A 19,547-nucleotide genomic window follows, 5' to 3' on the forward strand; every position below is an offset into this window, starting at 1 on the left:
GTGCTGGTAGGACGCTGTTGCAAAAGGGTGTCGGTTCCAAGAACGCGCTTCCCAAGGACAAGCTGAAACTCTCGCCGCTGCTGCCACCCGCTCCTGGGAAGGGTGCGCCCCCGGGGACCCCGCGGCGGGAGCGCAGGAACGTGGGCGCGGACGGTCCCCGCCACTCGGCCTCCAGGGGACGATGACAAGGGCTGCCCAGGGCCCTGCCGCCGGAGAAACAGGAGGTCAGCGCCAAGAGCTACGCGAGAATAACTTCCACCGATGGCCGGCGGAGTTACGGGCGCGCGGTGACAGCGGCGGGGAAACGAGGCCGGCGCGGAGGAGGCGCTTTCGCCCGGAGGAAAAACAAAGCAGAAGGCCTGCTGGAGCCCGGGAGCGCGGCGGGAGAGGCGGGCGAGGAAGCGTCCGGGGGAATCAGGTCAGGAAGCGCGGAGCCGGACGGCTTCACCAGGGGCGGCCGGGGAGGGGCCTCTTCCCGGGAGAAAGGTGGGTCCCCCGCCCGCCAGGGCCCGGGGGCCTGGGTCCGCCGCCCTCCAGCCCTTTGGGTTCAAGGGCACAGCTCCGGAGGCAGGGCTCGGAATGGACCGAGCGGGATGCTCAGTCCCCAACCCGGGCGGGGGGAGGGGAGGGAGGGCGCGCGGGGCCCCGACAAGTAAACAGCTCGGCGGGCGCGGCGCCGGGCCCTGCGCATCCCATCAAGGGCGACGGCGGGACGCCCCGCATCCCGGCCCCCCGAGGCACAAAAGGGATGCACTGGGATGGGGAGAGGGGGGAGGGCGGGAAGCAGCCCACAGCGCAGCGCGCCCCCCGCCTCGGCCTCCCCGCGGGCCGGGGGACGCGCGCGCCTCCCCAGCCCCCGCGCGCCGGGACCCCAGCTCTCCCCACGCGGACAAAGCGCGGCGCCGGGCGGGGCGGCGCGGGGCGGGGCGTGCGGGGGGCGGGGGGCGCCGAGACCCCGCAGACGCGCGCACAGGTGGGCACCGTACCGGGTGTCGGGGCCGGGGGCGGGGCCCGGTCTCCCTGGAGACGGTTGCCCAGGGGGACGCGGCGCGCTGGTCCCGGAGCGGCGGGTGGGCACGAGCCTGCGGGCGGCGGCGGCGGGGAGCCCGCGAGGGCCTGAGGGCAGGGCCGCGGCGCGGAGCCGGCTGGCGGGGCATCGGCGGAGGGGCGCGGCCCGGGGCGGGGCCCCGGCGACCGGAGGGCGCGGCGCGGGCGGGGCCGGGGCGGGGCGTCGGCGGGGGCGGGGCGTCCGCGCGGCGCGGGCGGGGCCGGGGCCTGTAGCTCTGTGCGCGCACGGTCGCCAGATTCCCGCAGCCCCAGCCCGGCGAAGCGCCCGAGCGGCCGCGGGCAGCCAGTCCCGCCGGACCCCGGCGGCTGCACCAGGCCGACCTGCCGGGCTGGGCCCCGGAGCCGCCCGCCGCCCGCCCCGTAACCCCCGGGCGCAAAGTGCCGCTGGCGCAGTGAGCGGGGACTGGTCGTCTGCCAACCCGCTTTCCGCTCCCGGGTGCCCAGGGACCCACCCGAAAGGGCGGGGCACTGGACCCTGTCACCGATGGAGAGCCGCGGTCACCCGAGGAACCGGCCATCCCGGGCTCGAGTCCAGTGTGCGGGCTGCCCGCCAGCCTCCGGGCCTTCCTTCCCGTCGGGGTTCCCCGTACAAGTCGGGTGGGTTTCCCCGGGACTTTCAACTGATGCATCTTTTCATTACAACGGGCCGTGTGTGCGGACACCGCGCTCCTGCGCTAACGCGCCCGCCCCACGCGCTTACCCCGGCGCGGCGCGTTGACCCGGGCATCGCACCCTGAGGTGGGTGTCGGCCTCCCGAGGGCTGTAAAGGAGAAAACCGAGGCTCCGAGGACGGGGAGCTTGGCCTCGCACTGGACACGCCCGCACGGTGCCCGCCTCTTAGCGGCAGAGCGTTAGAACTGCGTCGGGTGGTATCCGGCCTAGACGCGCGCGGCTTTCCCTGCAGTGGCCCAAGTCCCCTCGGGACGTGCTGTCGGGTCGCAGCCCTGGACTTAAACCTTTGCCACAGCGGAGCGCGAGGGGAGGAGGGGAGCGCGAGGCTCTCAGTCACCCGAGCGGGTCCCAGGGGCGCAGCGCACGTGAGTGGAGGAGAGTGGTGGCCGGTCCAATGGCTCTGCGCTCCGCCGCTGTCGGGGGTCCGGGGGGGCGCCCAGGGCAGGGCGCGCCCATTCAGCCCTCAGCAGGCTCCACCAGTCCCAGCGCCTTCTAGGGCACGAGGGGAGGGCAAGGGGCAAAGCTCAGCCCGAACATGGGAGCAGAGGATCAGGGGGCAGGGTCCTGGGGTGTCTCCCACGACCCTCGGTGACCTCTGCGTCCCCACCCCAGCATCCAGTAACCCAGTCCGGGCCAGGTCCCAGCACCCCAGGAGAAGGAAAGAGGGGCGATGTCAGGGCGGGAGGAGGCAAACCCCCCTCAGTATCTCATCCCCAGAAGACAGACACTCTCACTGAAAAACACACTCGCATACACATTCAGACACACTCGGGCACGATTATGTAAACGGACGCCCAGTGACAGGCTGTCAGTAGTCCCTCACACGCACTCAGCCACAGAGACCAAACACACACACAGACTCGCACAGTTATGGAAACTGACACTCACACTGTCACAGACACCAAGACCACACACACACACGCACATCCACAGGCCGAGCCTCGCTCGCCCATCCACCCACACAGCGGGCGCGGCTGTGCGCTTGGCAGACAGTCTGTGGAGAAGGTGGAGCCTGGGCCATTCGCTGGGGACAGCCGAGGGAGACCCAAGGGTCCAACCGAGGGCTCAGCAGCCTAGGGCTCGGCCGGCAGGCTTCCTCCATCTCCCCTTCACCCCTCGTGTTCCCAGCCTGGGGAGGGGAGCGGTGCAGCCCTGACTCAGCGGGGTGCAGGAATGCCTGGGCCCCCTGCTGAGCTGCCCTTGACCCACAGGGCGGGGTTCCTCGGATTGAGAAATAAACCGCTGGAATTCACAGCTGGACCTCGGATGGGAAGTGAGGAACTGAGAGTTAGTTCCCTGACAGCCACCCTGGCTGGGGAGGGGTGGTACCCCCAACCAGGAAAGGATCATGACCTACAGTGCCAGGCCGCCAAAAAGATGTTACAAGGGGCAGAAGGCTTTGGTGGTTCCACTCCCCCCATCCCAGCCACGGGCGCCCTTCTCCCTAGGGGCCCAGGCCTGCAGACTTCCCTTTCTCTCCAGATGGATCTGCAGGGAAGCCCAGTTCAAAGACAAGGTTCTCATCAGCAATGGAACCCAAGTCACCTGCCTGGCTTGGGGTTCAAATCGGGGGTCTCGGGTGCTGGTTGCTCTGGAGCCCAGAGAACAATCCAAGATTCTTTGAAACAGCAAACGCCACAAAAAGTCATCCTGCCTGTATTACAAAGTTATCCTGGAACTGCACTGACAAATTCCAGGAAGATACATCACATCAGTTGTTTGGGAGAGAATTAAGTGAATTAATACAGATACGAAGTCCCTAGCGCCTGGTGCAGATAGTAGATGCTCAGTAAGCGTTGGCTCTCGCAGATGGGAAACAGACACAAAGAGACTGACTTAAGTCACACAGCTAGTTAGTGGCAGAGACAGACAAAAACCCAAACTCTCCCGATTCCTCATTCGGGGCTCAGGTATATTAAGTCCTCTCTGAGATACAGGTGAGGGCATGAATAAATTACAATAGCCCCCCCTTATCCACCGGGTATCCGTCCCAACACCCCAGTGGATACCTGAAACCGTGGATAGTACCGAACCCTGTGTGTACTGTTTTTTCCCTATACATACATACATACAATAATGTTTAATTTACAAATTCGGCACCGTTAGAGATGAACAACAATAACTAAAAATAGCCCTAGCCGGTTTGGCTCCGTGGTTAGAGCATTGGCCCTCTCAGACTGAAGGGTCCCCGGTTCAATTCCAGCCAAGGTCACGGCACCTTGGTTTCAGGCTCGATTCCCTGCCCCAGTCGGGGCCCATGTGGAAAGCAACCAGTCACTGTGTCTCTCACATCGATGTCTCTCTCTCTCTCTCCCTCTCCCTCCCTCTCTCCCTTCCACACTCTCCGAAAAGCAATAGAAAAAATATCCTCCAGTGAGGATTAAAGAAAAATAATAACAACTAAACATGAAATAGAATTATAACAATATACTGTAATAAACTGTATAAATGTGTCCTCTCAAAATATCTGGTCGTATTGGACTCGCCCTTCTGGCGATGACGCGGGGACACGCCCATGGATGAGACAGAGCGACGCTGTGGAGTAAAATGAGTTCACCGAGCGCAAGCTCCGCACAGCGGTGGCTCTGGGAAGCCAGGCGGCCGCTCAGTGGCTACTGAAACTCCACTTCAGTGCGTGTCGACTCATGACAAGACTGCGTAAATAACTGAGTTTTAAAAATTTTTGTGGACTGCCCATAAGCACTTGTGTACGTTTTACGGGAAACGTGGGTTCAACTCTTCCCAAGGAGGCCTCCCGGCCCCGCTTGTTCCTCTCACTGCACGCGGTTCAAAAGCAGGGGCCCACTCCTGCCGCAAATCCCCATTACCTGGAGGAAATGCTAACCGGCTAAGACCATGGCCACCTCCTGTCGGACAGGCCACCGTGAGAGCTACCGAAGGTCCATACAGAATATAGAAAGGGGAGAACTCCAGCAGTGGAGAAATGAACCAAACACAGAAACGCCCAACTGCCGGCCAGTTTACCTGCCTTAGGGCCGGTTAGTTCTGTGGTGAAAATGTTTGCGGCAGAGGTGCTTACGGGGCCCAGGGCCAGGGTGGGTGCAGTGGACAAAGGGATGACCCACATCCCCGGGGCGGGAGACTTCATCCTGCTACTCACAGGGCCCGCAATTTCAGGCTCCTGAGTTTATTATTTCTGGAACTTCCCATTTAATATTTTCAGACGGAGGTTGGCTGCGGGTAATTGAAACCTCAGATAAGGGAGCGGGGGCGGGACTACTGTAGTTTACTGGATAAATAAATTCATTTCAGCAGTGCAAGAAGAATCAGAGTACATAGAAAAATTACCTTCCCAACCCTCTACCTGCTGCTGCCGAAAGGAGCGGGTCCCCTTTTAAGTTCCTAAGCAGGAGGCAGGAAGCCAGAGGAGCCGGCTCCAGCCCATGAGAGCCCTTGCCACGTGCGACCAGTACAAGGGAAGCTTGTTTTCTTTACTAATCACCCCTCTCTCTCCTCACACTTCCAGGCAACCTCACTTCGAGGAAATGTCAGCTGCTCTCAGCTGCCCACCGATACTCCAACCACCAACCACCCGCCTTCCTGGAATCGACTGGCTGTTCCTATTCAAACCTGGCACTCAGCACTGTAGGGGGTCAGAATTTGTCACCTCAAAATATGGCACTTCGGCATGTATTTTTTTAAATATGTTTTCATTGACTTTAGAGAGAGGGGGAGGGAGAGAAACATCGATGTGAGAAACATCGGTCAGCGGCCTCCCGCACGCACCCCGACTGGGGATCGAACCCGCAACCCGGGGCATGTGCCCCCACCAGGAATGGAACCTGTGACCCTTCGGTGCATGGGATGACACTCAACCAACGGAGCTACACCGGCCAGGGCCTGCATATTATTTTGAATTAAACGTAGTTGAGAAACAGCCAGTGCAGGAAAGGGCCCTCTGAGCCTCCTTTGTCCCCCTGAAAAGCAGGAGATAAATGTCCCATGTGAAGTTGCCCTCCCTGTCCCAGGAGGAGGGTGGGATCCATCGTTATCACCAGAGACAGGGAACCTGGGACCGAGAGCCAAGAGGCTGCAGCAACGGACCTTGTTCCTTCCATTTCCCTAGGCCTAGCCCAGACCCGCTGGTCTTACCAACCCTTCCCACATTTATTGTTTCTTTGTCTAAAAAGTACAAAAGCTGCCTGTTCTGGCCACTTCTTTGAGCCTCATAGCTTTGTGGGGCTCCCGTACTTCCGTACGTAATTAAATTATTATTATTTTTTTTTCTCCTGTTAACATGTCTTTTTTGCTCCCGAAGGGTTTCAGCCAAGAACCTAGAAGGGTAGAGGGACAGTTATTATTATTCCTCCACTAAAGAATTTTTAGGTATGGTCAGATAAGACACTGAGTGGGGACAAGACTAGTAAAGGCTACGGGGGGGGGGGGGGAATAAGATGAAACGAACAACAACAAAACGCACAGTTAAATGTTTGTTTTTAATTCTATTTGGAAAAACAGGAGGACTGTGGAAAATAATCCTCCTTAAAGGGGAGAGACAGTTTCCGTGGTTATGCACACAATCCCCCCTCGGTCTTTTTACTCTCAGAGACAGGCTAAGGGAGCCTAATGACAGGAGCCAAAAAGTGGCTCATCTGTAGTTAAAAAGCCAAGTTAATTAGAATCCAGAGCTTCTTTCTTTCTGTCTCCCTCCCTTTCTCTCTCTCTCTCTCCCTCTCTCTCACCAATTCCCCTGCTCAGACCCAAAGTCCACCTTAATCGAGGTTTCCGGAGTTTGTGATCTGGGAGGGAGCAGAGGGGGGAAAAAAATGATGCTCCTGTTTGCAATGCTCATTCTTTCAAGTGTCCACCCCAGAACCTTCTGGGCTGCAGGTTCTCTCCTAGGAAAGGCTGGAGCAGGAGCCCGAATGTGCCCTGGCAGAGAACGGAGCCGCCCGGCAACCTTTCCGTGCGTGAGATGACGCCCAGCCAACTGAGCCACACCGGCCAGAGCGGGGGCCCCGGAGTTACAGCTGGGTTCGGCTGAGTCTCCCAGTTACTCCAGAGATGAGCTGTTTCCTGCGAGAGCAGCGCCTGCCCCTGGGCAGCGGGGGGAAGGGGTAGCTGGGCAGGGGCCTTCTCACGGGGACTTTGCAGGGAGCCCCTAGATACACGCGGCACCCCGCCACTGCTTTCTGTGAGCCTTACGTTTCCAGTTCTAGCACGTGATCCTCGTGGGAGGACACCACGTCTTAGACTTCTTTATATCTTTTATAGAAAAAACCCACATATTTCTGTTTGTGGACAAGATCAATTGTGAACACAGAGGGTGCCCAGAACAACAGGGCATAGTGTGAACCACACGTCCAGGCTCCTGAAAGATCCCCTGGAAACTCACAAAACTGATCTTCCAGAACAGTCAAACTTCTTGATGTGTGTGGGGAGCCACCAAGGGCAAGAAAACCGGACAAAGGGCTAAGAAATTTTTTAAAGTTGGGTCCAAATTTGAAGGTAAAAATAATGAATCTGGCAATAGGAGACTAAACATAACCACAGAGCTGATCCTTAAAGATCACTTAGTTAAGATGGGCAGGGGGCTTGCTGGGGTCACACAGCTGGGTTTCCCTGTGCTAAGTATCAGTACCTGAGAGATGGATACTAAAACCAACGAACGACACAGACCGTGGCAGCTGACATTTTCTGGCCCAAACCACATGGACAGCAGTCCTCATGCTTAAATGCCCTACATTTATTGTGGAGGTTTTAAAACATGGTGGCAAATTCTTTAACACTCTGCCAATGAGGGGTGCCACCCATGTCCCTCCCCTTGAATCTGGTGGACCTGTGACTCCTTTGACAGAGAGGGGAGCCCAGCAGAAACGATGCTGAGGGACGCGAGAGGTTAGGTCACGCAAGGCCATGCAGCTTCCGCCTTGGTTTGGAACCAAGCTCTTGGGGCTCTGCCCATCAAGAAGGAGAAGTGACTCCCTGAAGCGGCCACGCTGTGACGAAGCCCCGGCCAGAAAGAGAAGCCAGGTGCAGGCACTCAGGTTGACAGTCCCATCTGAGCCCAGCCTCTGAGCCATCCCCGCCCAGGCAGCTGGACTTGCATGGAGAAATCTCTGGGTGGATGACAGCCCTTTGAGAGGCTTCCCAGCTGACCCTGGACATCCTGGAGCAGAGCCAGGAGGTCCTGCCAAGCCCTGTCTCAGCTCCTGGCTCTCAGAATCTGTGAGCGTAATAAAACTGTGGTTGCTTCACAACTCTAAGTGTGATGTGGTTGTTGATGCAGCAATAAATACTTGGAACTTTGATTATCTCATTAAATCCTAAAAATAGCCCCCTGAGGTAGTTATTATCACCATCTCCATGGGGAAACTGAGCCCCAGGACTTCCCCAAAGCTACAGTGTCGGGAACAAGAATCGGATCCACCTTTAACCACCACCAAAAAGTGCTTCTAACGCCGAATCTTTAGGGCACGAGGCTCGGTTTTTAATGCATGATTTATGCCCATTTTATCAAGACCTGATTCTGCCCCTAAAGAGTCTCATGGACCACCCAGGAAAGGAGAGGTCTCCGGTGACTTCTGTTGGAGAGTGTGACCCCGTGTCGCGTGGGAAGTGCCAAGTCCACTGGAATGGGTCCTGGGGCCTGTTCCACTCAACATCCTTCTTGACAACACGAATGAAAGGAAAACCAAAAACTGGCTCATCAAGTTGATAGAAATGTAAACAGAATCCACAGATACCCGGAGAAACCACTGTAAAAATTATTCTACCAGAAGTGGGCAAATCTGGTGGAACCAAGTGCAAGGCTATATGCAATTACATGCTGCCTTCCCTGATTACAGAGCGGGGAAGGTGGGACCAGAGGTCGTAGCGGACCCAAGGCTCAGCCCTTTATGAACGATTCGGCTGGGCGCCGGGTATCACGAGGGCCATTCTCTGTATGAAACTACATCCAGTCCCGTGCCCCTCCTGGTATTCACACCTTTTTTGTGCAGCTCCGACCCACATAATAGCAGGGTTCGACTGTGTGACCTTCAATATTAGATTATAAAAGGCCAGGGGGCTTCAGTCTTGGCCACTCTTTGTCTCTGCCATCGCGGAGGTCGGGCAGCAGCCATGTTGTAAGGAAGCTCAAGCTGCACTACGAGGCCCACGTGGCAAGGAACTGAGGAGTCCGGCCAGCAGCAGGCGAGTCACCGAGCCCTGCCAGCAAAACCTTGCTCCCCCAGCTGCTCCCAGATTCCCAACCCACAGAAACTGTAAGGTGATAAGTGTTTGTTGTTTCAGCTGTTAAGTCTGGGGGTGATCGGTTACACAGCAGCAGATGTGGCTGCTGTGTGGCCCAGCACCTGCTCCGGCGTAGCAGAGGCCCCATCCCTACATGTGACTGATAACAGGTAAACGGTCAGTACAAACAATCCCTCCTCTGTAATTGTACGAGTCAGATATATTCCTAAAGAGGAAAGAAGCTAAACGAGAGAAGCCAGCCCCCAAAAACCACATCCTGTAGGATTCCATTGATGTGGAATGTCCAGAAGAGGCAAGTCCACAGAGACAGAAGGCAGACTGGTGGTTGTCAGGGGCTGGGGGGTTGCGGAGAAGTGGGGAGGCAGTGCTCCTGAGTACAGGGTTTCTTTCAGAGGTGATGGCCTAGGATCTATTATAGCGATGGTCGCACAACTCTCTGGACTGTGCGCATTAAATGAATTTTATGGTATGTGAATTCTGTTTCAATAAAGCTTATTATATTAAATAAAGAGGCAAGGTCACGGGTCCTGAGCGGGGAGGGGAGTGGTGCCCAGGGAGGCTGGCCACCACAGGGCTGCGGGAAGCTTGCGGTGCTTGAAGTGGGGGCCCTCTCCATGCCTGGGGCACTGGGCACCGTGGTGTGTGGCGCTCAGCACCAGCCCCTTTGTTCACTGGCAAAGTGGGGTTCACATGCTAATCTTTCAGGAGACCCCTCCTGGTCTCACGCCGCCTGGAACCCAACACATGGAGCCTGGACATGGCTCTGCCTCCCTGTACTCTGTAGATTATTCCACCCGCCTGTGACCTACACCATCCCTCACAGGTGGGCTTTCCACCTGCCCAAGCCAAGGCCCTTCACGCAGAAGGGGGGGGTCCCAAAGCCACAGGCAGCAACTGTCCCAAAGGGTGCTGGCCTGGTGAATGCGTCATCCTACAGAGGAGTCACCAAATGATGCAGGGAAGTGGGTCCTTGCTGAATGACCCCTGGAGAATTTAGGACAAAGACAAGGATTTAAAGGGCACAGAGTAAACTTGCACGTGGTACTGAGGCAGTGGTCAGGACCAAAAATAGAAACAGCTTCAAAGCAGACTTTCAACGAGTAGAGTGTGGGGCGAGCCTGTCTTCCGGAGGCCTCAGGGGGTTGGAAACTTGTGTCCCTCTCCTGCCTTTGAGATTGGTTTTGGAGTCAGAATCTCAATGCAGGGAAGCCAGTGGTGGGACCCCAAAGCCCCTCAATGCACCCAACAGTCTGGGATGAATCCAGGAACCCGGTGGAAGTATATGCAAGGATGTTCTTGTATGCAGGACAATTCCTGAGGAGGGGCCTGGGTTTTCAGCAGTTTTTCTAAAGGACTTGAAATCTGAGAAAGTTCAGGAACCACTGGGTGGTGGAGTCCTAGGGTCGGTGGATAAATGGGGTTCCCAGGCCCAATTCTAAAGTGGGGGGTTCCCCACCAACAACAAACAATTCTCAGACACCAGCAGGGAGCTCAAGAATGCAACTCAACTTTGACACTGTCTACCCAGAGGTAACATCATCTTCCACAGGTTAAGGGCTCAGTCCTACAAGGCTGACCTACATGCACACGCACACGCACACTCACGCACACTCACGCACACGCACACACACACTTTCACAGCGACAGTGGAGATGGGTCCCCCTCGCAAGGATCTTAGCTCCTTGGCAGTTTACTCCGCTCTCCTGGGGTCCGCTCTGCAGCTGGCCGCCCACCCAGGCACTCAGCCCCAACCTCTCCCCCACCTGGCCAGGGCCTTGCTTACATGTCCTCTCTGGCTCTCATGACACCCAGATCTGCAGACAAGCACTGGGGACGAAGGAGTCCTCTGGACACCTCTCCATCGCCCATCGTCTGGTCAGTCTGTCCTTGGCAGGTGCCCCTGGCCCACCTCCTTCCACTCCCAGAGCATGTGTCCAGGCCCTTCCACCCCTGTGAGCCTTTGGGGTAAGTTCAGACTCTGCCCCAGAACAAGAGCCTCAGCATCATGTATGGGCCTTGTCTTTGGGGCTGCAGCGGGCAGCCCATTGCTGAGCATCTGCCACGGCCAGCAGATTCTGGCGTCTTATGTCCATTTTCTCATTTAATTATCACAGGAACCCCTAAGGTGGGCCTTCTGCTTGCAAAGGGGGGAAGTGGAGCTCAAGGAGGTTCCAGCTACACGGCCAGTCAATGGGAGAGGCCAATGGGAACCCCCCAGGTGACTCCTGAGCCCGGCTCCTACCACTACACCACATGGCCTCTCCTGGGTCACTGCAAGGGAACCAGATTTGGGCCATTGGTCAAGACCACACCCGAGGCCTGTTGCCTTGATTGTGTCACCCACCAGCTCGAGAAACCTTAAGTACTATTTCCAGTAAAAGATTCAAGTGTTGGGCAAGGAGGCAATTGAGATTTCCGAGGCCAGGCCCAGCTTCCTCTGGACAGAGGGCTCACCCTGGGCGGACTCAGCTGGGTTCCTCCTGGCCTCTCTCCCTGCAGAGGGATAGAGCCCAGAAAGCCAACTTCAGCCAGAGACGAAGGGCCAGCAAGAACAGGGACGATGTCCTGGGACACAGGGGACGGTGAAAATGGAGCGGGGGAGCCCTGTGCACAGCCAACTGACACCTCTCCTACCTGGGATCCAGACTCCCAGGCCCCAACCACAGGCTTCCTCCTGGGACACAAGAGGCCACATCTGGAGACAGCACAGGACAGTGGTGGGGAGCAGGCTCTGCCACTTGCTAGCTGGGTCACACCTAGGTAAGTTACTAAAATGCCTCAGTCTCCTCTTCCGTAAAATGGGGATCTCAGTAACACATAATGTGGAATAAATGTGTATTTCCAAAGTGCCCAGACCTTGCCTAGCACACGGCAGATGCTACGAGAGTGCTTGTCATGGTTATTATTATTAGACAAAAAACACAGCAAGCTAGGTGAAGGGAGGTGGTGACTCTGAGCTGGCTGACAGCAAAACCACGTACAAATGCTGCTGCTGGGAGCCGCAGGGAAAGAAACGGGTCCGACGCCTCCCCTCGCGGCTGGCGGTGCTCGCTGTCGGAGTGAGGGGCCCGTGTACTTCCCAGGCTCCGGCCCAGGCTCTGTCATTCCTACGTCTTAGCTGACCTCTGCTTAGCAGAATCGGGCGAGCTGTCCTGCCCATGCCCTCTTCAAAACGCCCTGGCCGATGGCCTCAGCACGGTGACCATGGGGCCAGCAGGTGCTCCCGGGGCTGCCAGGATGCCAGGCCCCTGTGGGCTAACAAGAGTTAGCCATGCTCACCCGGCTGGCATGGCTCAGTGGTTGAGCACGGACCTAGGATCCAGAACATCACAGTTCGATTCCCGGTCAGGGCACATGCCTGGGTTGGGGGCTCGATCCCCAGTAGGAGGCGTGCAGGAGGCAGCCGATCAAGGACTCTCTCATCACTGATGTTTCTCTCTCTCTCCCTGTCCCTTCCTCTCTCTGAAATCAATAAAGATATATTTAATAATATAAAAAAAAGAGTTAGCCATGCTTGTCCCCAAAGTGCCCATGCCAGGTGTTTGCCTTGGCGATGACACAACATAGTAAGTGGGTAAGGAGATGAAACATGGGTGTGAAAAGAAAGCTGTGCCCACGAATACAAGCAGAATGCTTCAGAAACTTAGTACGGACAAGTTGCTAAAACAAACTCCCTGTGAATTAGACTGGGGAGGCAAGGGTAAAGGATGGTACGGACCTAGAAGGCGAGTCCCTCGCAACACGCCCTGGGCAGGAATGACGGGCGAGCGAGCCTATCTGGCAGGGCCGTGGCCTCCCGTCGGCAGGCAGGGAACCAATGCACAGTCATACGTTTTAAGTTCAAATACAACGTTTAGCTTTGAGGCGCAGCACTTCAACCTTCTCTACCTAAACCAAAGTGCCGGCTAATGTTGTCAAATCCTTCTTCATACTATTTTGCCCTATTCCATGTTTTTCAAACCGTGGTTGATGCGGTGGGAGCAGTGGAAGCCACAGGAAAAAACATAAACATCTTCCCAGAGCATCCATCTAACACAAAAGTTAGTGGGGACTGGTCCTCGTAGTAAAATAAACACGGTTTATCAGGGACTAGAATGTAAAATCAATGTTCGTTTTAAAAATAAAACTTGAAGCTTCAGAGCAAGGTCATGGTTGGGGGGGGCCGCGTAGGCTGGGGCTGCACATCCCATCCTCTGGCTGGAGGAGGGGTGGGAAAGTCGGAGAAACACAGTCCAAGCGGGTCAAGGTCACTGCCAGCAGCCTGGCCATGTCCCAACCACTTTCCCACAAACCTACAGCAGAGCTTCAGGGGTGGCTAACTCCGGAGCCGCCCACCTACTCAGGACCCCTGTCTCGCCGCTGCAGCTCACAGGTGACAGGGCCAAGCCAGGGTCCACTGCCACGGCCACGGTCCCTTGATAGGCCTCACTGGCGAGCGGCCATCGCCTGCCAGGCCTGGAAGAGATCTCACCTCCACAGTCCTCAGCTCTTGTCCCCAAGCTCCTTAGGACCGTGAAGGGTTAGAAAAGCTGAAAACACTGAACTCGTAGGAGAGAAGCAGGCTGATAACAAAGGACCAAGCAACCCCAACCTTTACCTGTAAAATGGGGGCACCTGCTGACTCTATGCATTCCACACGATCATTCACGGAGGGTCAAATAAGATAACGGACGAATAAATTTCCCCTTGCGATGCAAATCCACTCACTCCTGCGGTGTGGGCGGCAAAGATTCACTCATCCGATGGCAAAAATAGCAACTTTTAGAGTGCCCAAAAAATTCAGAGTTTTTCCCTTCTTTTTTTTAAAAAAAGATTTTTAAATTGATTTTTAGAGAGAGAAGGGAGAGGGAGAGAGAGGGAGAAACATCAATGACAAGAGAGTCATTGATCAGCTGCCTCCTGCACACCCCCTACTGGGGATCAAGCCCACGACCGGGCATGTGCCCTGACCAGGAATCGAACCGGCAACCTGTCGGTGCACCCACGATGCTCAACCACCTGAGCCACACCGTCCAGGGCAGCCCTTGTTTCCAATCTTCACGATAATCCACTAAAGGGGTACTTTTATCCCAATTTTCAGATGAAAACCTGGAGGCTCAGAGAGGTAGGGCAACTTGTCAAGGTTACCAACGTGTTAAGTGTCAAAGCCAAGATCTGAACTTCAGTCTAATTCTAAAGCTCTTGCTTTTGACACGAATGTTAAGCTTTCCTTCTGTTCATTCTCGAAACTCTGTGCCTTGCACTGTGCTTCTGCTGGAAAAACGGAGCCACGCATATCTTAAGAAACTACCATGTTAGATCTGCTGCTGCACCTAATTCGAAAATAGACCACACCTCATCGCTGGCTTCCAAGCGACGGCAATGGGCTGTATTATTCAAATATTCGTCACACCACACAACAGGGAAAAAAGATTCATGAGCCGGTGCTCCAGCTCCTGCCCAGAACCACCACCAACTGGAGGCTCATCTTTTATGGGCTCTGAACACAAGAAACATTTTCAGTGGAGGTTTTTCCCCTTGTGAGGGGGGAAGTTGTTTTTTTGTGTGTGTGTGTTTCCTCCCCTAGAAGAAATTTCCTATGAAGCAGCTTATTTGAGACCAAGATCCTAGTTTTATTAACTTCCTCCCAGACACAGGTCAGCCACAAAGAAAATGGGTACATTAAGCTCCAATAAAAACCGCAGTGTACCTGCCACAGGTCCCCTTCACCTGAGGCTCTGGAGGCCTGTGAGAGAGGAAACCAGAGGCCACTTTGCTCTCAGGGGCTGCAGAAGCAGACTCCGTGGGGGGGAACCAAAACCCAGGGGTCCTGCCTGTGAACGCCTGCCTCAGTTTCCCAAACTGCGTGAAGGAGCTTCTAACTGTCAACGGCGGGACAGTTTCCACTAGTGAGCCTTGAAGTCCCACTTCCATGTGACAGAGACTGCAGGACCACAGGAGGACAGGGTCCTGGAGAAACAGCCCTGTTGGGCCTCGAGGGTCCCGACAGCCCGTCACAGCCCCTCTCCATCCCTCAGTGAGGAAGCATCACCCAGCTGAGGTTCATCTGCTTGTCCCAGGGAGGCTCGCACCCAAATCCAGCCAGACAGCCAAGGGCGGGCCATTCCCTCAGCCCCTTCTAGGACCGTCTACCTCGACAGCAGAAAAGTCCATCCCTGCGCTCAACCTAAATCCCTTCGGCTGACGCGTGGAACCTCCCTCCTTGTTCAAACAAGATGAATCTCCAGGGTGAATGGAGGCTTGTTAGGCTGAATCCTGGTATCAACAATAACAGCTAACATCAACTACGTGCTAGGTAATGCTCATGATCTACTTTACCTCATTTAATTCTTAAAACGCCCTTAGGAATAGGTCCATTCGCTTCATTTTACAGAAGAGGAAACGAAGGATCAGAGAAGGTAAGAAATCTACTCAAGGCCACACAGCTGGGCACTGGGGAAGCCACAGTTTGAACCTGAATCCATCCAATTCCCGAGTTCCAGGGTGGAACGGCTGCAAACCTCATGCCAGCCAGCCAGCAACCGGAGAGAAGCCTATTCAACCTCATTAGCAATAAAAGAAACACATTTAAGATGATTTACCTTTTACACCTATTAGTAAAACTTTATTTTTCCATATTATTTAATGCCCGCAGAAGTGTCGTGAAACTATTATGTACCACTGGGATAAATGGGTCCAGTCTTTCTTGGAAAACCAGGCAAAGCTGGGGAAAGGGAAGCAGGAGAGAGGGAGGCTAGAGACGATGGACAGCAGAGACCTCTGGGGACTCGGACATCCTGGCCTCAGGTCCCCAGAGGAACAGCCCAGGGCCCAGAGGCCTGCAGGGAGTGGTTGGTTTCCTGCAAACATGACTGTGCACAAGTGTCCCCAGAAAACACTAAAGAAATGCACTCCTGGCCATATAGTGGGCTCAGTGGTGGCTCCCAAAAGATATGTCCATGTCTCAACCCCAGAAACCTGTGAATTATTTGGAAACATAATTATCCGGGTGGGACCTAAATCCAATGACAAGTGTTCTTAACAAGAGACAGGAGAGGAGAGGCCTTGTGAAGACGGAGGCAGAGACCCGGGTGCTGCTGCCACAGGTCAAGGGACACCTGGAGCCACCAGAAGCCGGAGAGGCCAGAAAGGGTCCTTCCCTAAGGGGCTGGAGGGACCAGGGCCTGCTGGCACCTTGATTTTGAACATCTGGCCCCCAGAACTGGAGAGAAGACATTCTGTTGTTTTAAGCCATAGTATTTGGGGTCATTTGTCACAACAGCCACGGGAAAGGGACCCAGCATCCCTCCAGGACAGAACATTCGAGTCCGGCAGCCTTCCTTCTTTCCTTCTGAGGCCCCACCTCCACGCCCCTCAACGCCACCCCACCCCGCCAGTGCCGGTCTCCTGGCATTTTGTTTGAGTGGAAGGCGGTTTCCCCCCAACATGCGTGAAACAAGAGGACTGAAATGCCACTTTAGAAACGCCACACCCAGGACTCCAATCACTCGCCCTCTGGGCTCGCAGAGTAGGTGGCCCTGGAAAGCACCCATTTCTAGGAGAAGCCCTGCCTTCTCTGAGGGGTGAACTTTTCACACCTGGGGGGAGGGGTTCTCACACAAAGGGAGCCAGTGCGGTTGGAGGGGACCGTCACAGCCCAGCTTCGGGCCCCAGGGACTGTGCAGCCTCAGGGAGGGCACAGTGGCCACCATTTGGGACAAACCACAGAAAGTCAGTGTTTGTCTGCAAGGAAAGAGCGGGCAGGGAGGTTCCTGGGTTTAATTTTTTTTTTTTTTCCGTCTTGAAACTGGCAGCATTTCTGATATGATGCGGGGGATTTCCACCAACCAAGTTAAAGAAAATTCCGTTTTAGCATCAACTGCCAGGAGAGAAGGAGTTTTGCAACGTCTGTTATTTGAATGAGAGAATGTTTCTCTCCCTCCGGACAAGGCAGGCTCCTGCCGTCCTCCAGCTGGAAGTCAGTCACCCCAGAAGTCCCTGGTCCTGGGACAGGGACAGGCCGCTCCAACCCTGCAGGAGCTCTGTGGAGAAGCAGGTTTGCCCCCAGGGAGGGGCTGGCAGAGCTTTTCTAAGGAGCCTGGGGAAGGAAGCATTTGAAGGCGCCCCAGGCCCCACAGTCAGACCTGCAGGAGCAGCGGGCCTCTGGGAGGGAGGGAACTGCTCTCTAAGCAAAAATAGTTTTGAAAAATCAGCTGGGCAAAGGGGAATTGCTTCATAAGTTGCGCATTCACTTCTCCCTTTAACTGTGCAACTGCAGAAAAACAAAACCAAGCAGGAACTAACCCTTCACCCCCCGTCAAGAGCCCCACCAACTCCCCGGACACATCAGGACACTGCAGCGCTGCTGGGCGCAGAACCTAACGGGGTCTGAATTATGTGTAGATTGGGTGTCCCGGAACCCTCCCCCGCAGGGGTTGGCACCCTCCAGGTTTGGCTCCCTGGTTCCCAGCACAGCCCCTGGCTCCCCAGTGGAACCTCAGCAAACACTTGCTAAACCCAGTACAGCAGGAGAAAGGAGGGACCCACAGGGTCACACAGGCCGCTTTGTGCGCCTGTCCTAGGCATGGGCCCAGGCTGCGGAAGTGCAGCCTGTCCTGCTGCAAGGGGACACCAGCATGCCCAGGAGCCCCTCTGGGGCACTTGCCCTAATTCCAGAAACATCTATATTCACAGAGTGGCTGGTGCTGCTTCTAGACAGGGCCGGAGGCGGTGTGTGGAGCGGGACTCAGGAGGAGGTTGTCTTTAGAGCAGGCGACTGCCGGCTAGGTTTTAGGAGCACCCCGCCCTGCACCCCAGAGCATCTCCCACTCATTGGAAAAGTCTGGGGAAGCACCCAAAAGGAATCGGCCTGCAAATGCTCTAGGCCGCAGCAGGACTCGGAAACGCTAAGGGGCCCGCACTTTCTGCTCCAGGGAGGGCAGGAGAGGAAGGGCGGCTTCGGTCTCCTTGGGTCTGGTACCGGCTTGGTAAGTCGGAAGCATCTTCACCCCCACTTATCACATCCATCAAACCTGGTGGTTAAGGGTGGCGGTGGGTTTACACCAAATACCAAGGGGAGTGCGTTAGAGGCTGCCTCTCTGAAAGGACACCCCAAGTCTCCCCATCTCCACACCCAGGGAACTTTTAGGAAACATTCTCCCCATGGGCAGGCAACAGTCCCTGCAGGTGACAACTGCTTGGGCATCTGAACCAGCGGGGCCTCCGGAGAGCTCCTCCTTCATTGGTGGGTGAGCAAGTTAGTGACCTTTTCTGAGCCCTGGTTTTCTCCACTGGAAACTGGAGACGGCGTCATTCAGCCCTTACGGTTAACTGAGAACAGCACGCATGTGAAAAAAGCGATCCGTTCTTTGGGGGGAAAGGCCCTGTGGCACCATTCCCTTGGCAGGACCCCCAAGGCGCTGCCAGGACTCCGGCCAGCGCCCGGCTCTCCTGGAGGCAAGCAGTGGGACCAGTCCCCGGCTTCAAGGTCCCTTCGGAGCAGCGATCCTTCCCCTCCGAGACTTCAGAGAGAGGACTCCCCGCGCGCCCAGAAACACACACCGCGCCCCACCCCCCCAGGCGCGACTGTGCGCGGCCTTCCCGGGGGTGGCGCCCGAGGGGCTGCCGCGGGAGCCGGGGGAAGGCGCCCGCTTGGCACCCCGGCGAGGTCCCGCCCCGCCCGCCTCTCCTTCCAGGGGGCGCCAGAGCGAAGGGAAGGCGCGCGGTCGGCCCAGGGCTCGCGAGCGCTCCATCCGCAAACTGGGCAGATCCCGAGGGCGCCGCGCCTGGGTGCGACCCCGGGACCGCCCCGGGGCGCCCCCCACCCCCGGCCCGGGAAACCCCACCTCCATCTCCACCCCGTCCCCCTGCGGGAGCGCGCCTTTCGGGGCCTCCCAGGAGTCCTGCCCAGCTCTCCGGACCCCATCTCCCCACCCGGGCAGAGCGCAGCCGGGACGCAGAGCCTCCCAGGCTGGTCCCCACGGAAGGTTTCCCTGTTTCCCGCGCCTAGATTTAAAAGAAAAAAAGAGAGAGAGAGATGCAAAGGAGGAAACCTAAATAAAAACAGGAAATTCGGTTTTTTTTAAAAAAAGTCTCATTCAGGCTGAATTACGGGTAAGAGTCTTAAAAAGAAAAAAGAAGAAAAGAGTCCGGAAATGCAAAGCTGGAGGCGGTTCTGCCTCTGTACCCCGGGCTCCGCCGCAGATCCGGGGGCGACCTGGGCGCCGCCGCAGTAAACACGCCGCGGGACGGGCCGCGAGCCCGCGAGCCCGGGGGGGCGCCCCGCACGCCTCGACCCCCGCCCCTCTCCAGCCCGGGCCCCGCCCGCCGGGGCCGGGGCGCCGGGAGGGTGCGTTCGCCCCTCGGCCCGCGCCTCCCAGGGAGCCCGGGGGCCGGCACCTCTAGTAGGGGCGCAACCTGCACCCCGCAGCGCTTCCGATCTCCGGCTCCTCGGAGGGCGCACGCGAGGCCGCCCCTCCACCGGGAGCGCAGCGCGGACCCTGCCGCCGGGCCGGGGAGCTCCCCGACTCCGCAAGGCGCTCGGCACAGGCGCGGGGAGCTGTTTGCGCCCCTCTAGGCGGGCGGCTCCGGGCCCCGAGCTCAGGTCCCAAAGG

This window comes from Miniopterus natalensis, chromosome 9 (assembly GCF_054644295.1).
Source record: "Miniopterus natalensis isolate mMinNat1 chromosome 9, mMinNat1.hap1, whole genome shotgun sequence".
Lineage (NCBI taxonomy): Eukaryota > Metazoa > Chordata > Mammalia > Chiroptera > Miniopteridae > Miniopterus > Miniopterus natalensis.